This window comes from Podarcis vaucheri, assembly GCF_965113315.1.
Source record: "Podarcis vaucheri genome assembly, chromosome: 1".
Lineage (NCBI taxonomy): Eukaryota > Metazoa > Chordata > Lepidosauria > Squamata > Lacertidae > Podarcis > Podarcis vaucheri.
This window is the reverse complement of record NC_138759.1, coordinates 122,100,947-122,116,426: the sequence shown is the minus strand read 5'-3', so window position 1 is coordinate 122,116,426 and position 15,480 is coordinate 122,100,947. Positions and strand designations below refer to the sequence as shown.

At 42.6% G+C, this 15,480-nt stretch overlaps 1 protein-coding gene across 1 annotated transcript in view; it reads left to right on the top strand.

Annotated features, from left to right (window-relative positions):
* Nucleotides 1-15,480, top strand: part of CALCRL (calcitonin receptor like receptor) — a 96,177-nt gene that overhangs the window by 931 nt on the left and 79,766 nt on the right. The window lies entirely within an intron of this gene.

The window sequence follows — 15,480 nt, the reverse complement described above, 5'->3', positions numbered from 1 at the left end:
AAACCTGCGCGTCCTCACTTGGGAATAAGTCTCGTTGCTCTCAGTCGGGGCTTCCTTCAAGTAAACGGAGGAAAGCTTGTTCTGGAAGTCCCACAGAGATCAGTGGGGCTCTTTCCTACATAAGGAGACACAGTTGAGGCCATGCACTATGGCACTTGTGCCTGAATAGGCTTAGCATCGTTATTAGCATTCAGGGAAGTTTTTAGTGTGTGATGTTGTATTGCGCTTTTATTGTTTTTTTGTTGGGAGCTGCCCAGAGTGGCTGGGGCAACACAGTCAGATGGGGGTCATATTTATAAATTGTTGCTGTTTTTGTTGTTTGTATACCACCCTTCACCTGTAGATAAAGTTCAATACCTGGTACTAATCACATTTGCATCTAGATGTTGCTATTTCTGATTTTATGTATGAATAGCCTAGGTCCCAAATCCAGCCGGCTTTGCTATTTCCAGGAAATATGCTTTAAGATCCATAGCCTTGTTTGCTGCTGCCAGTCCTTTAGGTGCCAATGTGCCTAGAATTTCTGCCCAGGGCTGCAATTCTGCGCACACTTATCTGGGAGCGTGCCGGATTCAATTTGGTCACTCTTCTGAGTAGGCATACATTGTTTGGATTGGACTACATGGTCGCAATCCCAAGCAATTGGCAATCCCACACTGAGTGAGAGGACTTCTGAGTAAGCCTGATTAGGACTGGCGTATTAGCGGGTCATGTGTTCACCACAAACACTGTCACTTTTTCTCCTTCAGCCTCAAAGCCATTGGAGCCGTGAAAATGTGGAAGCGTGTGGACTTGTAGGGTTACATTTTCTCCCCATCCTCGTGTGGTTTGACTTCTCTTGATTTGGATGTAGCAAAGTGGCAGCCGCACATGAACAAAGGGCAGTTTTTCATGTTTGGTGTTTTATTGTGTTTTTAATATTCGGCTAGGAACTGCCGAACCCAGTCAGATGGCCAGCCTATAAATAAAATATTATTATTATTATTATTATTATTATTATTATTATTATTATTATTATTATTATTATCATTATTATTTCCATGAGGTTCAGCTTTGGTGATTGACTTTCTGTGTGTAAGGAAGAAATAGTTTAAGGAGGATTGGCTCCTGTGTGATGAGTTGCCAATGATAAAAATTCTACTGAGGTGTATAGAGGGAAAGAAATGCCTTTGGTTGGCAGCCCTACATTTAAACTCTATGGACAATTTGTGAGCGCAGAATGGATGTGCGGTCCAAGCCTCCACTGCTATTTTGGCCATTTGAAATTAACCCTTCTTAGCACTGGGGAGCAGGACTCCACTTACCTGGAAGGTCAAGGGTTGTTGAGGAAACCCCCGATAGAAATAACAGAGAGTGCTGAAATGCTTCGGAAAGACTTGTTTGGGGCTTTTCTTTTGCCGGAGATAAGTGCAAGTAAACCCCCTTCATACAAGAGTAGCTGCTAAAGGATTGGAGTTGTTCTTCCCTTCTGGAGTTAAGAGTTACACCTGGCTTTATCATATTTTTAAGTACTGCTGTTGTTCGTTCGGAACTCAAATGGCACGGGGTTAACTTTCATCCATGAACCCTATGAGGTAATTCAGGCTGGTACCTTGTCTCCATTCCCCCAGGAGGAGAAATCCCTATAGCTCAGAAGTGCATGAATTGCTTCACAGGTCTCACATTTCTTGACTGCGCCTGCAAAGGTCTGTCCATTGCAATGGTTAGAAATTGTGTCATGTGTTGTGTCCCTTGCTGCTTGTAACCCATAATGGGCTATTGCTCTACATTTCAACGTTTCCTTTTGTCTGCTGGATACCAGTTGTCTGCTTGTATTACTACTTTTGACCTTTTTTAAAAAAAGAAAAGGAAAAGGAACGAGACGCTTTGCAAACGGTCAAATAAAATCCTGCTCTTTGTTGCCATGATCCAGCTAAGTGCTGACCGGTGTATTTCTGCCAGTTCATTCAGAGGGTGGACTAGGGGATTTGGGACCTGTTCTCAAAAACATTCACAGATCTAAAACATCAGATCTGAATATCTTTCTTTGGATTATAAAGAAACCGGCCATTGAGTAGTGCTTAGCTGTGCTGCAAAACTAGAGTTCAGGACACAGGTGGCGCTGTGGTCTAAACCACTAAGTCTCTTGGGCTTGCCAATCAGAAGGTTGTTGGTTCGAATCGCCGTGATGGAGTGAGCTCCTGTTGCTCTGTCCCAGCTCCTGCCAACCTAGCAGTTCAAAAGCACACCACTGCAAGTAGATAAATAGGTACCACTGCTGTGGGAAGGTAAATGGCGTTTCTGTGCGCTCTGGTTTCTATCACGGTGTCCCGTTGCACCAGAAGTGGTTTTGTCATGCTGGCCAGATGACCAAGAAAGCTGTCTGTCGACAAACGTCAGCTCCCTCAGCCTGAAAGCAAGATGAGCACCACAAACCCATAGTCGCCTTTGACTGGACTTAACTGTCCAGGGGTCCTTTGCCTTTAACTTCTACCTTTTACCTTTACTATAGTTCACATTACCATCTTAGAGGATGGTGAAGTTGTGTGTTTCTTTTCAGTGTGTTCCTCAGCTCATCCTCCAACCCCTTCCTCAAATGTTCAAATCAACATGGCTTCATTAGTGTCATATTTGTGTCTGTTTGTATACAGGGGGCATTGATGGGCAGGGATCCTCACACCTTTGCTAGGAATGGCCAAAGGACTCTCGCCGGTGTGAATAGTTTTCTTATGACAGTAGTACAGGATGCAACTATATTTTGGATGATGTTGAGCTGTGTGAACACAGGTTCAAAACCCAGCACTGCAAATGCAGCGAGTTCACTGTAAAGGGGAGTGTGAATTTATTTAATTTTTATTTATTTTATATCCCGCCCATTTGGCTGGGTTTCCCCAGCCATTCTGCGCAGCTCACAACATATATAAAAACACAACAAAACATCAAACATTAAAAAACCATATATCCTATACAAGCAACCAACAAACCAATAAATCAATAGAAACCAACAACAATAACAAACAGTTTACAGTTTCTTCAAATTAAAATAACCTCCAACCCCAACTAAACATTTAACTAACACCAACTTGACAAAAATGAAACAGAGGAACCAGAATTGGAACCGTTTAAAGCATTTTGAAACAGTTTAGCCAGTTGCCCCAAGCCAAGAGTTGTTCCAGCAATGTCCCAGTAGCCTCCCAGAAGCCCCTTTTAGCTGTCAAGGTGAGTCTGGGCTCCATCCCCTAGGGCAGGTGAAAATGGGCCTTGAGGCAGGGAGCAGTTTTCCTTCCAGCACTCACGGCGGCAGCCGTGAACACCGCAGCGGTTAACCTCCCTGCCCCCCCACTCCAAGGTCACGATCCCTTGGAAACGTGGTGGTGAGGGCTACATAACAGTGAGGCTAGAAGCAAAGATGGTCATGGCCACCTGCTTCCCCACTTCTCTCTCTCTCTCTCTCTCTCTCTCTCTCTCCTTCCTTCCCCCCCTCCCTCCCTCTTTCTCTTCCTCCCTGCCCATAGAACTGCCAGGAAAGGACAGTTTGCTGTTGCCAGAGGTCTCAACTGATTGCTCCCAGAGGGATTTCCATCCATCCATCCATCCATCCATCCATCCTCCTCCTTCCTCCACCCATTTTGGCTTTGTGTGTGTTTTGCTTCCCTGCGCTCCTTCTCTTCCTTCCAGCGCCCCCCAACTGCATGAAATCCATGGGAGGCCCACAGGTTCCTCACCGCTGATCTCAAGAATCATTACCACAGTCCTGTAAGGCAGGCAAATACGATTCTCCCCGTGTCGCAAAGGGATTCACATGCACCATGCATTTAAAGCACTACTCGGGGGGGGGGGGAGCAGGAAGAATCCTGGGAGCTGTAGTTTGTTAAGGGTGCTGGGAACGGTAGCAGTGTGCAGTTTCCAGGGGCCTTAGCCTCAAGGTTTTCTCACCTCATGTCACTCTATGTAGCGTTTTGAGGCAGGGGAATTCTGACCACGACACCACGACAATGCAGCCCATTTTGCACCATGGAAGAAGAGCAGGAGAGAGAATAAGACACAGGGCTCCTATTTTCAGTGGCCACCAGGCACCTGCAGCATCCTTTAATTTGGACCCAAGGTGCTTAGAAAGCCACTTCATCCGCAAAACCAAATCCTATCACAGTCAGTGAATAAGCTATCCAGATTAGAGCTAGATCAAACACCTTTTGTGACTCTCTGTGTGTGCTTTGAATGTATGGCGGTTAGGCAGCCTGTAAAATCCAAATCCAACATCATAAATTTGTCAAACAAGTTTGTTTGCGGACTGAAATCCACGGTAGTTGTCATGTCTAAGGCTTAAATCACCCTTTGCTTTGAACATCCTCTAAAATGTGAATAGGAAACTTCATTAATAAAAAAATCTACATTCGATTCCCCCCCCCCCTGCGTTTGGTCTGGCATTAACCACTTTAGGAATGTAAGAAGCCCTCTTCTAGATCAAACCAAAGATCCATCTATAATTCACACATGGCACAAGAAAGGCTGAAAGGGGCTTCTGAGCCTATATTTTTTGCAGTTGAATCCCCAAAGGAAAGAAAGTATAAACTGAAAGCAATGGCGGGTTCAAATGCAAGTGTTTTTGCTTTCTGGGATATAAATGTTTTATTTTAGTTTGCTTAAAATGGTATATATAAGAAGATGGATTGTTCTGTTGTTTATCGATACGTTGTTTGTTTGTTTTTGTTTGGTTTTTTATTTTTTTTAAAAAAATAGTATTAAGTACAAATTAGAAAACATACATATTCACAGCAAAAGAAAATACAAAAGAAAAAGAAAATACATCTAACCAAGGGGGGGAAATTAGAGAATATTTTGTCTCTTTTCATATTTACAGTTATTTATACCTCTATAAAATGCTATTCACAAAAAAGCAGTGAAATGAAAGATAATATATCAGAAAAGAGAAAAAAGAACAAAGAATAAAGAAGTAAAAGAAAAAGATCATAGGTGAAAAATTTTAAAAGTAGATAAGTACTCACAATACATAGCCGTTTCCCATCTATATTTATATTCAATTGTATAATTTCATCTTGTCCTTATCTACTTTAAATAAAATGTGTGGTGTGTTTTTTTTTTTTAAAAAAAGACTTCCACCGTTTACCTCACGCGTTTTTAATAATCCATTCGTCAGAACCTCTGTTCTTCATATTTTCCCTTTGGATTTCCTTAATGTCTCACTTTGTATTTTTTATATTATATTTATGTTGCTTGTTAACACTCTCAGTACTGATGTGGTATAGGCAGTTGTGCTCCTGTAGCTAGGAAAATGAAAGAGAGTACCACCGGGATTCGATTCAAGCAGCTCATTCACTTTGAGAAGGACGTGCAAGAGGACATTTTGTAGCTCTTCAGTGGTTAGTTATTAGTCCTACAATACTTATGTTTCAATGGTGGTGATGCTGGCTAATTTTGGTTACTTTTGAAGTCAGTAAAACAATTGTTTGAAACCTCAGCCTGATCTTTCATAAGTCAAAATTTAGAGCGAATCTTCTGGTGTCTTTGGTTTTATGTTTAATAGAATCTGAGGACATGGGCAAGTGGAAAGTTAGGGGGATAACTTTAACAGTGTTACACACGAGTTGCCAAAGCTGAGGTCGTTTTAAAATGGTACGTGCACAGTTCAGCAAAGCCACTATTTTGGAACAAATAAGATTCACAAGGTGAAGCAGTTTTCACTTCTTTCGTAATTTCCAGCAGGCCATTGATCTCTGCGTCTCCCTCTAAGTGGCAGGTCTATACTTACTCTTTTTGAAGATCTGCAAATGTGTTGAACAGAAGCTCACCGAAATATTTCAGTCCTTTTCAGTGAAGCCAGCTGAACCGTCACCAGTGCACACCTCCACAGGGTTGTGGAGGTGTGGTGAGCGACAGAGGCTGGCTCATCCTGGCATGGCAAAATTGGCCAAATGCTAGGGTTAAAATAATAATAATTAAGCATCCTTTAACCTTTAGCTGTATTGTTCAAATATCCCATGTTGATCAGGAAGGGGAAGCAGGAATGTCAACTTTCCCACATCCAAACCCAACCAACAAGCCATTGCATCACAACTGCTTTTATTCTCACTGACTGGAAGTTTTTTTTGGGGGGGGGCTGAACACTCTAAATTCCCAATGCAGTTTTGTCAAACGGTGTTTTAAAAAGTTTTGTCGCTGCTTCAGGTCAGCATTATAGTTTCAACGCGAAGTATACTTGTACCTCGCAGTCACACTTTTGCAAACATAAGCTCCTTCCTTCTATTCACCTTCTGCCCATGTTTGTAGTTTCTGAGTGAATCGTGCAGAAATAAGTTCACATTTACAGGCCTCGGGAAGATTAGATTGAATAGATGTGGATATTGTTGCTTGGATGAAGAGGGATTTTCAGGGGATATTTGTGGCAGGCTGCAAATCTCCTGGCCCATTCCTCCTTTCGAAAACTTAATTAAATAAAAATAAGAATCAGGGTGACTGGGTGTGCTACATGTTGGAGTACCCAAAAGGAAGCCCCAGCCACTTGCTGTTTCAATTTACGCCGAGGACTTTTTAAAATGTTCAAGTACATATGCACAATTCTTGCACACAGAGACAAAAGTTATTGAAATATTTCATACAGTAGCACAGTGAGTGCTGATGTACAAATTGCAACCTGAGCAGGGTAGAGGATCCAGTGCACACATAAAAAAAGGTAAAAGGTAAAGGACCCCTGGATGGTTAAGTCCAGTCAAAGGTGACTATTGGGTTGCGTCACTCATCTCGCTTTCAGGCCGAGGGAGCCGGCGTTTGTCCACAGACAGCTTTCTGGGTCATGTGGCCAGCATGACTAAGCTGCTTCTGGCACAACGGAACACCGTGATGGAAACCAGAGTGCACGGAAACGCTGTTAACCTTTCTGCCACAGTGGTACCTATTTATCTACTTGCACTGGTGTGCTTTCGAACTGCTAGGTTGGCAGGAGCTGGAGCAGAGCAACAGGCACTCACTCCATCACGGGGATTCGAACTGCCGACCTTCTGATCAGCAAGCCCAAGAGGATCAGTGGTTTAGACCACAGCGCCACCCACATCCCTTTACCAGTGCACACGTACAATGTTGTGGATCTAGGAAATACTTTAAGCACCTCAGAGCTCAGCTTAAGTCCTGACATGCAGAAGTTGTTTTGCCCTATGACATCCAGAGCTTTCCCCCCCCCGCCCCCGACAACCAGCGTTACCCCCCTAAAAGCCAGCCTCAGTGTGCATCTACATATAAATTAGCAGGTGCTAGCTTGTGTCATGAGCCTGTGCCCCAAGTCTTTCAAGTACCTATCCCCTTTCCCTTTGCTTCTATGGCTTTTGCACAGATTTACCAAAAGGGCCCTGGCATTTGAAAGCTTCTGCCCTGTTTCTGGCGCTTCTATAGAGCAAACCTGCAATGTGACTTAAGTCAATTTATGGTTTTATTGACGGCTTTGAAACTGCGTTCGTGCCGATAAAGGAGGAGAAGACGGGGCTTGCTGTTTGGCACATCTTGTGTTTTGAAAAGTTTGAAGAACCCAGGGAGCACTTCTGTCCAAGAATTTGAAAGCAGCTTGTTCAAAGCTCCTCACCGTCTTCACAGCAGATGTGACATTTAAAAGTAAGGACTTCCTGCTTTGCCGCTCGGCCTCTTTACATAAGGTGCAATTCCCCTTATATATACATATATATATATTTAATTTTTAACCTGGTAACCACAACATTCGCTGAGCTTTATTATTTTGCAGTCAGCTGCATATGTGTACATTACATAAACTTTCTGGAAGGAAGCCCAGATCTAGCCCACTCTGTATCTTATCTCTGTGTAGGCAACACACAGCATTGTGGCATGGCAAAACAAAGTGGTTTTCCTCTGTCGTGAAGTGCGGGGGTGGACCTCAGACCTGGGAGCCAAATACTCCAGCACTCTCACTCTGGTCCTCAGGAACTCTCTTTGCACTCCTGACTGGCCCTGCTTCACCTTCTCCTTGAGTGATTTACCTGGCCAGAACTCCTTAAACCAGGGGTCAGCAAACGTTTTCAGCAGGGGGCCAGTCCACTGTCCCTCAGACCTTGTGGGGGACCGGACTATATTTTTTTGGGGGGGAGGGGGAATGAACACATTCCTATGCCCCACAAATAACCCAGAGATGCATTTTAAATAAAAGCACGCATTCTACTCATGTAAAAACACCAGGGTATGAATTTATTATGTGTGTGTGATAAAGACTTCAAATCTTGCAGCCCAGATTCAGATTATTAACATTTCCAGGCAAAGAAAGAGGCCAAAATCGTTCTGCGTAATCCACTCGGAAAACATAATTTTGATTACTTTAAATTCAAGTGGCAGAGCTTACTGAATTTTAAATGCAAGGGTTTTGAACAAAGGAAAGTACAATCACATAGCTGTTAAGAACATTTAATAATAATTCCGCCATTGAGCACAGTTTTTAAAATTCAGATGATCCGTTTCTGCCTACATATGTAGTCATTGGATTTGTGGCCATTATGCTCATTTGCCTTCAATAGGAATAAAGCTCTGTTGGATGTAATATTAATTGCCTCTGGTCTATTTTTTGGGAATCCTGCAATGAGATTTAAGTTTTTACTCTGCTAACTCTTTCTTGGGCTCCATGATCACTGCAGATGGTGACAGCAGTCACAAAATTAAAAGACGCCTGCTTCTTGGGAGAAAAGCAATGACAAACCTAGACAGCATCTTAAAAAGCAGAGACATCACCTTGCCAACAAAGGTCCGTATAGTTAAAGCTATGGTTTTCCCAGTAGTGATGTAGTAAGAGCTGGACCATAAAGAAGGCTGATCACCGAAGAATTGATGCTTTTGAATTATGGTGCTGGAGGAGACTCTTGAGAGTCCCATGGACTGCAAGAAGATCAAACCATTCCATTCTGAAGGAAATCAGCCCTGGGTGCTCACTGGAAGGACAGATCCTGAAGCTGAGGCTCCAGTACTTTGGCCACCTCATGAGAGGAGAAGACTCCCTGGAAAAGACCCTGATGTTGGGAAACAAGGAGAAGGGGACGACAGAGGACGAGATGGTTGGACAGTGTTCTCGAAGCTACCAAAATGAGTTTGACCAAACTGCAGGAGGCAGTGGAAGACAGGAGTGCCGGGCGTGCTCTGGTCCATGGGATCACAAAGAGTCGGACACGACTAAACAACAACAAACTATATATTGTAGTTCTGTTCTGGATCAATATTGAGTAGAATTCCGTGACAGTGTCTACATATGTAGTGTGTCTGTTGACTGCAGCAAATATGGTCCTGAAACATTTTCTTTGAAGCCATTCAACTGGAGTTAGGGTTGCCATACATCCGGAATTTCCTGGACATATCCGGAATACTGGAGCCGCAAGCAGTGTCTGGATAGAACTCGGTGGAATGTCTGGGAAAATTCGGATATACAAAAGCCTATGTCGGTAGTGTTGTTTTCCTCAGAAACAGCTCAAAAATGTCCAACCTCCTTGCGACTTTGCCCGAGAAAAAGCTCAACAGCTTTTCTGTCTGGGTTTTCACTTTTTGAAATATGGCAACCCTAGCTGGAGTACTTCTTTGAAGTAAATAGGTTGTTTATTGGGCAGCGTGGGAAAGAAGTTAAGTAGTTATACAAATAGTAAATAGAGCAGCTTGTTGTATAATTAGTAACACCAGAAAAAAGAACGCTCGTTTCCTCTATATCTAAAACGAAGTCTTTGGTTTAAAGCAGCTGTGTTTCTTGTCTGCCTGAAGGTTAGTGACAGTAAGACAGTTTCTTGTTTACTAAACACAGAGTGTTGGGTAGGTTTTAATAATAGCACTAAGTAAAGTAGTCCAGTTCCAAATTACTATACGCTTTTTTTTTAATCTTGTCAAATAAAAGCTCAACAACTAATGTTATATGGCAACTCTACATTTAAAGCACTATCGTAGGGATTTAAACTGCCATGGCTCCCCAACTGTCATTTGTTAAGGGTGCTGAGAGTTGTTAGGAGACGCCTGTTGCCCTCACAGAACTACAATTCCCAGAATTTATTGGAAGACGGGTTGATTCTGAAGCCATTGTTGGGAAAGATGCAGGCCCAACAATGACTAGGATGCAAATGGATGTGCTAGGTTCTTTGAGGATAAAATTGCTCATCGCCACAACAACTCAGATGCCATGGCTAATAAAGGTCCGATGTGCCAGGATGTAATGCGATTTTATGGGATCAACAACAGTTTTCCAGGTCTGAGGAAACAGGCAAAGAGCTTGTAGTGGCTCAGTCAACAACATGTATTGTTCCTTGTGTACTGCTCTGAGATGGGCTGCCGGGGGGCGGGGGATACAGTCAAGTGGAATAAATATGGTAAATAAAAGCTGAAAACTGCTGAACGCTACCAACAAATTTAACTTTAACACAAAGGACCTTCTTCATGATGTAACTCCCTTTCCTGCCTTATTTCTTCCATTTCTGCTCTTAAAGGAGTCTAACTCTCACACCATGCCCTCTTTGCCAACCACAAAAGCAATTGCTTCCCACTTCAACTTACCTGCCACTGACCCGACAGCTGCCATTTTAAAAATTCAGAATTGTGATTTTAGAGTGTCTTTGTTTTGGAGCTGTTATGTACTGAAGTTCTCACCCTGGGCCAGCAGGGGGATACTGTAGATAGTTTTCACTCAGGTCCACATATGCAAATAAGGGATTGAAAGTGACATTCAGTGATTGGATAGTTACAGAAAGTTGTTACAGTTATGTTGTACTGGAGCTCTATATAAGCAGGCTGGCTGAACCCTTCAGTTCAGTTCAGTTCTGTTCTGGCCTGTGAATAAACAAGAGCTGTTTGAAGAATCGTTGTGTCATCTGATATGTTCACCCACAACTTAACAGGAGCACTGTCTCGTTATTACATGCAGAAACCCCAGGGTCCCTCTGAAACCAATGGGACATGTTAGTCTTGACTTACACCCTTGTGCAAATTAATTGAAACAAACAATGTAGTTTATTGTACAAAACTCACATATATATGTACAAAACTCACATATATGTACATTAGTGATGGATATGACCTCCGCTATTTTTAAGCAGCATTTGAACATGGTTTGGCATGGAATCTGCTAGTTTCGAACAGTCACTGTTGATTTTCGGATCCCTGTACCACCCTTGAATCAGCGCCTGAATGAGCTTCTCCATAGTTGTACAGTCTGCAGCACGGAGGCGACTTTTGCATAAAGCCCACAAATTCTCAATGGGATTTACGTCCGGGGAATTCCCTGGCCAATCAAGTACCTGTATTTGCTGCTCTGTCATGACTTTCTTCACCACTTTCGATGTGTGACGGGGGGCAATATCCCAGTACTGTCAGGATACCATTTTTCCAGCTCTGGAATAACTCTTTCGTAGAACCTCAATATATTGTGGGGAGCGCATCATTCCTTGTATTGGCTGCAGGCTTCCAACACCATAATGATCAACTGACATTTCGTGTTTGTTTTGAGTACAGGATTATGAGTAAGATAGAAAACATGCTTTGTTTCAATTAATTTGCACAAGGGTGTAAGCCCTGTTGAGTTCCGTAGAAATGAAGTGCAACTAAGTTAGCTTGGACCCCGCAAACAGAAAATAAACTTTTTAAAAAGAATGTATTCTCCCGAGTGTAGTAGATCAGTTCTTGATATGCAGGGAAAATAGTCCTAAGCAAACAGCCTTTATCATAGACACTGAGATCCTCCAAATGGAAATGTACTTGTGAGTTTATTATGGGAATATCTTAACTCTTGTGGTGGGTTTTGTCAATGGAGTCCAGCAGGTGTCACTCTGGGGACTAAACATGAAGGAGATGTTAGAATGATGTTTTTTTCTGAAGATAGGATGTGCTGAAGAAATATATTTTCTTCATAACCCATAAGAAGTCCTTTTACTGCAGTTCTATCTCACTCTCTTTTAAGCTGGCATTAAGCTGCTTCTCAAGACCTTCCTCCTCCTCTGTTACAAACTGTTGTAACTTTGATGCGTGATCTACTTGAAGAATGGCACACACATGGCCCTGGATATGGTGCTTGCATTCATTGACTATAATCAGCTGCTTCAACTAAGCAAACATACACAATGTTGCTGCGGATAACTGTGATTATGACCCGTGTTTGAAACTCCCCTTGTTCCAGGCACATTTTGAGACAGGGCATTAGTGCAAGCAGCTTCTGAGCTCTAGGCGCAGCGTTGCACCTGAGATTTTGGATTAAAACTGCACAGTGGAAGGAAAGGAGGACCTTTTTCTGCCTCCCCACTTCCAGCTGCTCTCTGAAGACTGGAGAAGAGACCCTCTTAAGAATATCAGGGGGTGGGCAGGGGAAGGACAAGACCATGTGAAAAAGGAACCTACCATTTTGGCTTCATTCATTTTCAGCTTTGTATTCTTCTTATAAAAAAACACACACCTAGACATTCCATTGTGTTTAAGGTGCCATTTAGCTTCTAGCTGTCATATCTCAGTTTCTAACACTGATGGCTACAGCGTGAGCCTATGGTCTGTCTCACTAGGCAAAATGATATTGCCGCGGAATATTCTCACGGTAAGAGGAGTGCATGTGTTCTGAGATGCTAAATCCACAAAGAAGTGTACAGAGTCAAGAAGGAAGCCAGAACATTTCCCATGTCTGATAGCAATAACATAGAGAACTTTATTGGTTTGTCAACAAAAAGGTCATGCATTTATGAAAAAAGGTTACAGCGGGTGTGTGTTTTTATGAAAGGGTGTGGGTCCCTCTTTGTAGAAATATGTCTTGAAATTATCTTTGGGCTCAGCGGGGAACTGATTTGCTGTATTGTTCCTGTTGGGAAGCTGGATGTTTTGTTGAGACAAATGATTTGTTTGTACGTGCTGTGAATTGTTGGTCTTGGCTACTTGATTCATTCATTTCAAATATTAATAAGTCAATATTATTTATAAGTACATTGCCCTCGCAAAACAATCTACAAAAAAGGGGGAGCTTTGAGATAGAAAATATCAGAATGATGTGTGCATTATATGTAAGAAAGCTCAAACTGAAGCATACAGACTGTTTGTGAATTGAATTGAATTTTATTATTATGGTCACAGACCAGTTCCGGCTCACTTACAATATCAGGAAAATCATAAAACACAAAAGGAATACACTGAATTGCAATTGGGTATAACAGAGACAATTCAGATATAGCGGCAGTTAAAAATACACAGTGGTACCTCGGGTTACATACGCTTCAGGTTACAGACTCTGCTAACCCAGAAATAGTACCTCAGGTTAAGAACTTTGCTTCAGGATAAGAACAGAAATCACACGGCAGCGGGAGGCCCCGTTAGCTAAAGTGGTGCTTCAGGTTAAGAACAGTTTCAGGTTAAGAACGGACCTCCAGAACGAATTAAGTACATAACCAGAAGTACCACTGTATATTAAATCTTGATCACTAAAATATAACCTAAAATTGTCATTTAAAACCTTAATCATTTTGGTGGTACAGCTTGTTCCCTAAGTTTTATGGTAGAAGGGCTTGTTCCCTAAGTTTTTTATGACTGTGTGTGATTTTCGGCAGAGGTAGAGAGAAAAATATTCAAGCTTTGCTTAAGCCGCTGAACTGAAGTGGCAGGGTGTAAATCAGTTGGAAGGGAGTTCCACTGCTGTGGAATCACCGCTACAATGGCCCTGTTTCCTGAGGACACTAATCTGAACCTATCCAAAAGCACCAAGCCTGTTAGCATAGGTTATTCTTGGAAAACTACTGTGCGAACCACTATCAAAACTTGGCTTAATAATGGGCAAGCCTTAGTCATGCATGCAGCCCCTAGAATTGGCTCCACATTCCATTGAACTCCAGTGAAATGCATTTCCAAGGGTACATGCAGGGCCAGATTGAGGTTTGATGAGGCCCGAAGCTACTGGAGGTAACGGGGCCCTTTATATGTCCAGCTGTCCTTTGTCAACAACAAATTGTCACTGTTTTTTTTGTGTTGAATATATGCTATATGGTAGTTTATGAACCTAATAGGTATCTAAAGCCATTTGCATATGTTGCTATGCAACTAGTCCATGCAGAATGTAGGCACCCTCTCTCTCTATATTTTTTTCAAATTTTTTATTGATTTCCCAAAAATTTTAAACTAACATACATCTTAACTGTACTTAATCCAATCTTAGTAACATTGTTAAGTGACTTAACCTCAAATCCCCCGGCTGAATTTCAGTATATATCATTGTAACAGTTTTCCAAAGCAAGTTTCTCATAAAATTTACTTAATCACTCAACAGCTTTCTTTCTTTTCATCTTTACTTTAAACATATTTGTAATGGTTCTAGGGGTTGCTTGTGCGTAAGCCGGTGCTTATCTCCCCGGCTGGGTGCAAACACCTGGCTGGCTTGCCTAAGTGAATCTTTTCTATCCGGACAGCCACTCACCCATGGCTGTCTCAATCGCTGGCAGAATCCATCAGTGGGCTTTTCTTAAACTTCTTCCAGCAAAGAAGCTCTTTGACGCCTAGTCTCCTCCTACTCTCTCTGCGTGAAAGCCTTCTGCGCAAGGAGGGCGTAGGCAGCGGAGGACCTCTACTCTCTCCGCTGGTCCCCAGCAAGGAGTCATGGGACCGCCTCGCCGCTTCCCCCATCTGCCCCCCTTCTCCACTGGTGCTACGCTGATTCTCTTCCCCAGAAGATGGGCTGCTTCTCCTGATCCCTGGACGCTCTCTGGAATCCCTCTGGCTTTTGCTCTCTCCCTTTTTTTTCCTTTAAAATTTATAGAGACTCCCAAGAGAGTGGGGCCCTAAGCTACAGCTTATTTAGCTTATACGTCAATCCAGCACTGAATACATGCATGCTATCTGGCTTTAAGAGCAGTTTATGCTCCTTGTCTTCCAGGGAACGAAATGTGCCAAGAGCTAAGCAAAAACTTCTACAATGTACGATTACAATCAAGTTGTTACATTGAATACAACCACTGCTAGAACCACAGCTAGGCTATCTCTGAACCTCTTCCTATGAATTTAAGGTATTATTAGAATTTCTAACCGCTTTGTAACTGAGCTAGAGAGAAATAGTAAATACAATTAATCACATCCGTGTGCAACCTCAGACCACATAAAGCATCTCTGTTTCCTTTTTTTCCTCTCTAGATCCATCCTGTTCCTTTCTTATTTTGTTCTATTTCCTCTCCAGCGATGGTGTTGAGTGAGATGTTTTGGCAAGCCATAAAAACCAGCCACGTTTTCCCCAAATCTGTATCACTACTGGTTTCGGGTACAGTGGTACCTCTGGTTAAGAACTTAATTCGTTCTGGAGGTCTGTTCTTAACCTGAAACTGTTCTTAACCTGAGGTACCACTTTAGCTAATGGGGTCTTCCGCTGCCGCTGTGCCACCAGTGCGCGGTTTATGTTCTCATCCTGAGGTAAATTTCTCAACCCGAGGTACTATTTCTGGGTTAGAAATAACCTGAAGCGTTTGTAACCTGAAGCGTTTGTAACCTGAAGCGTTTGTAACCTCAGGTACCACTGTA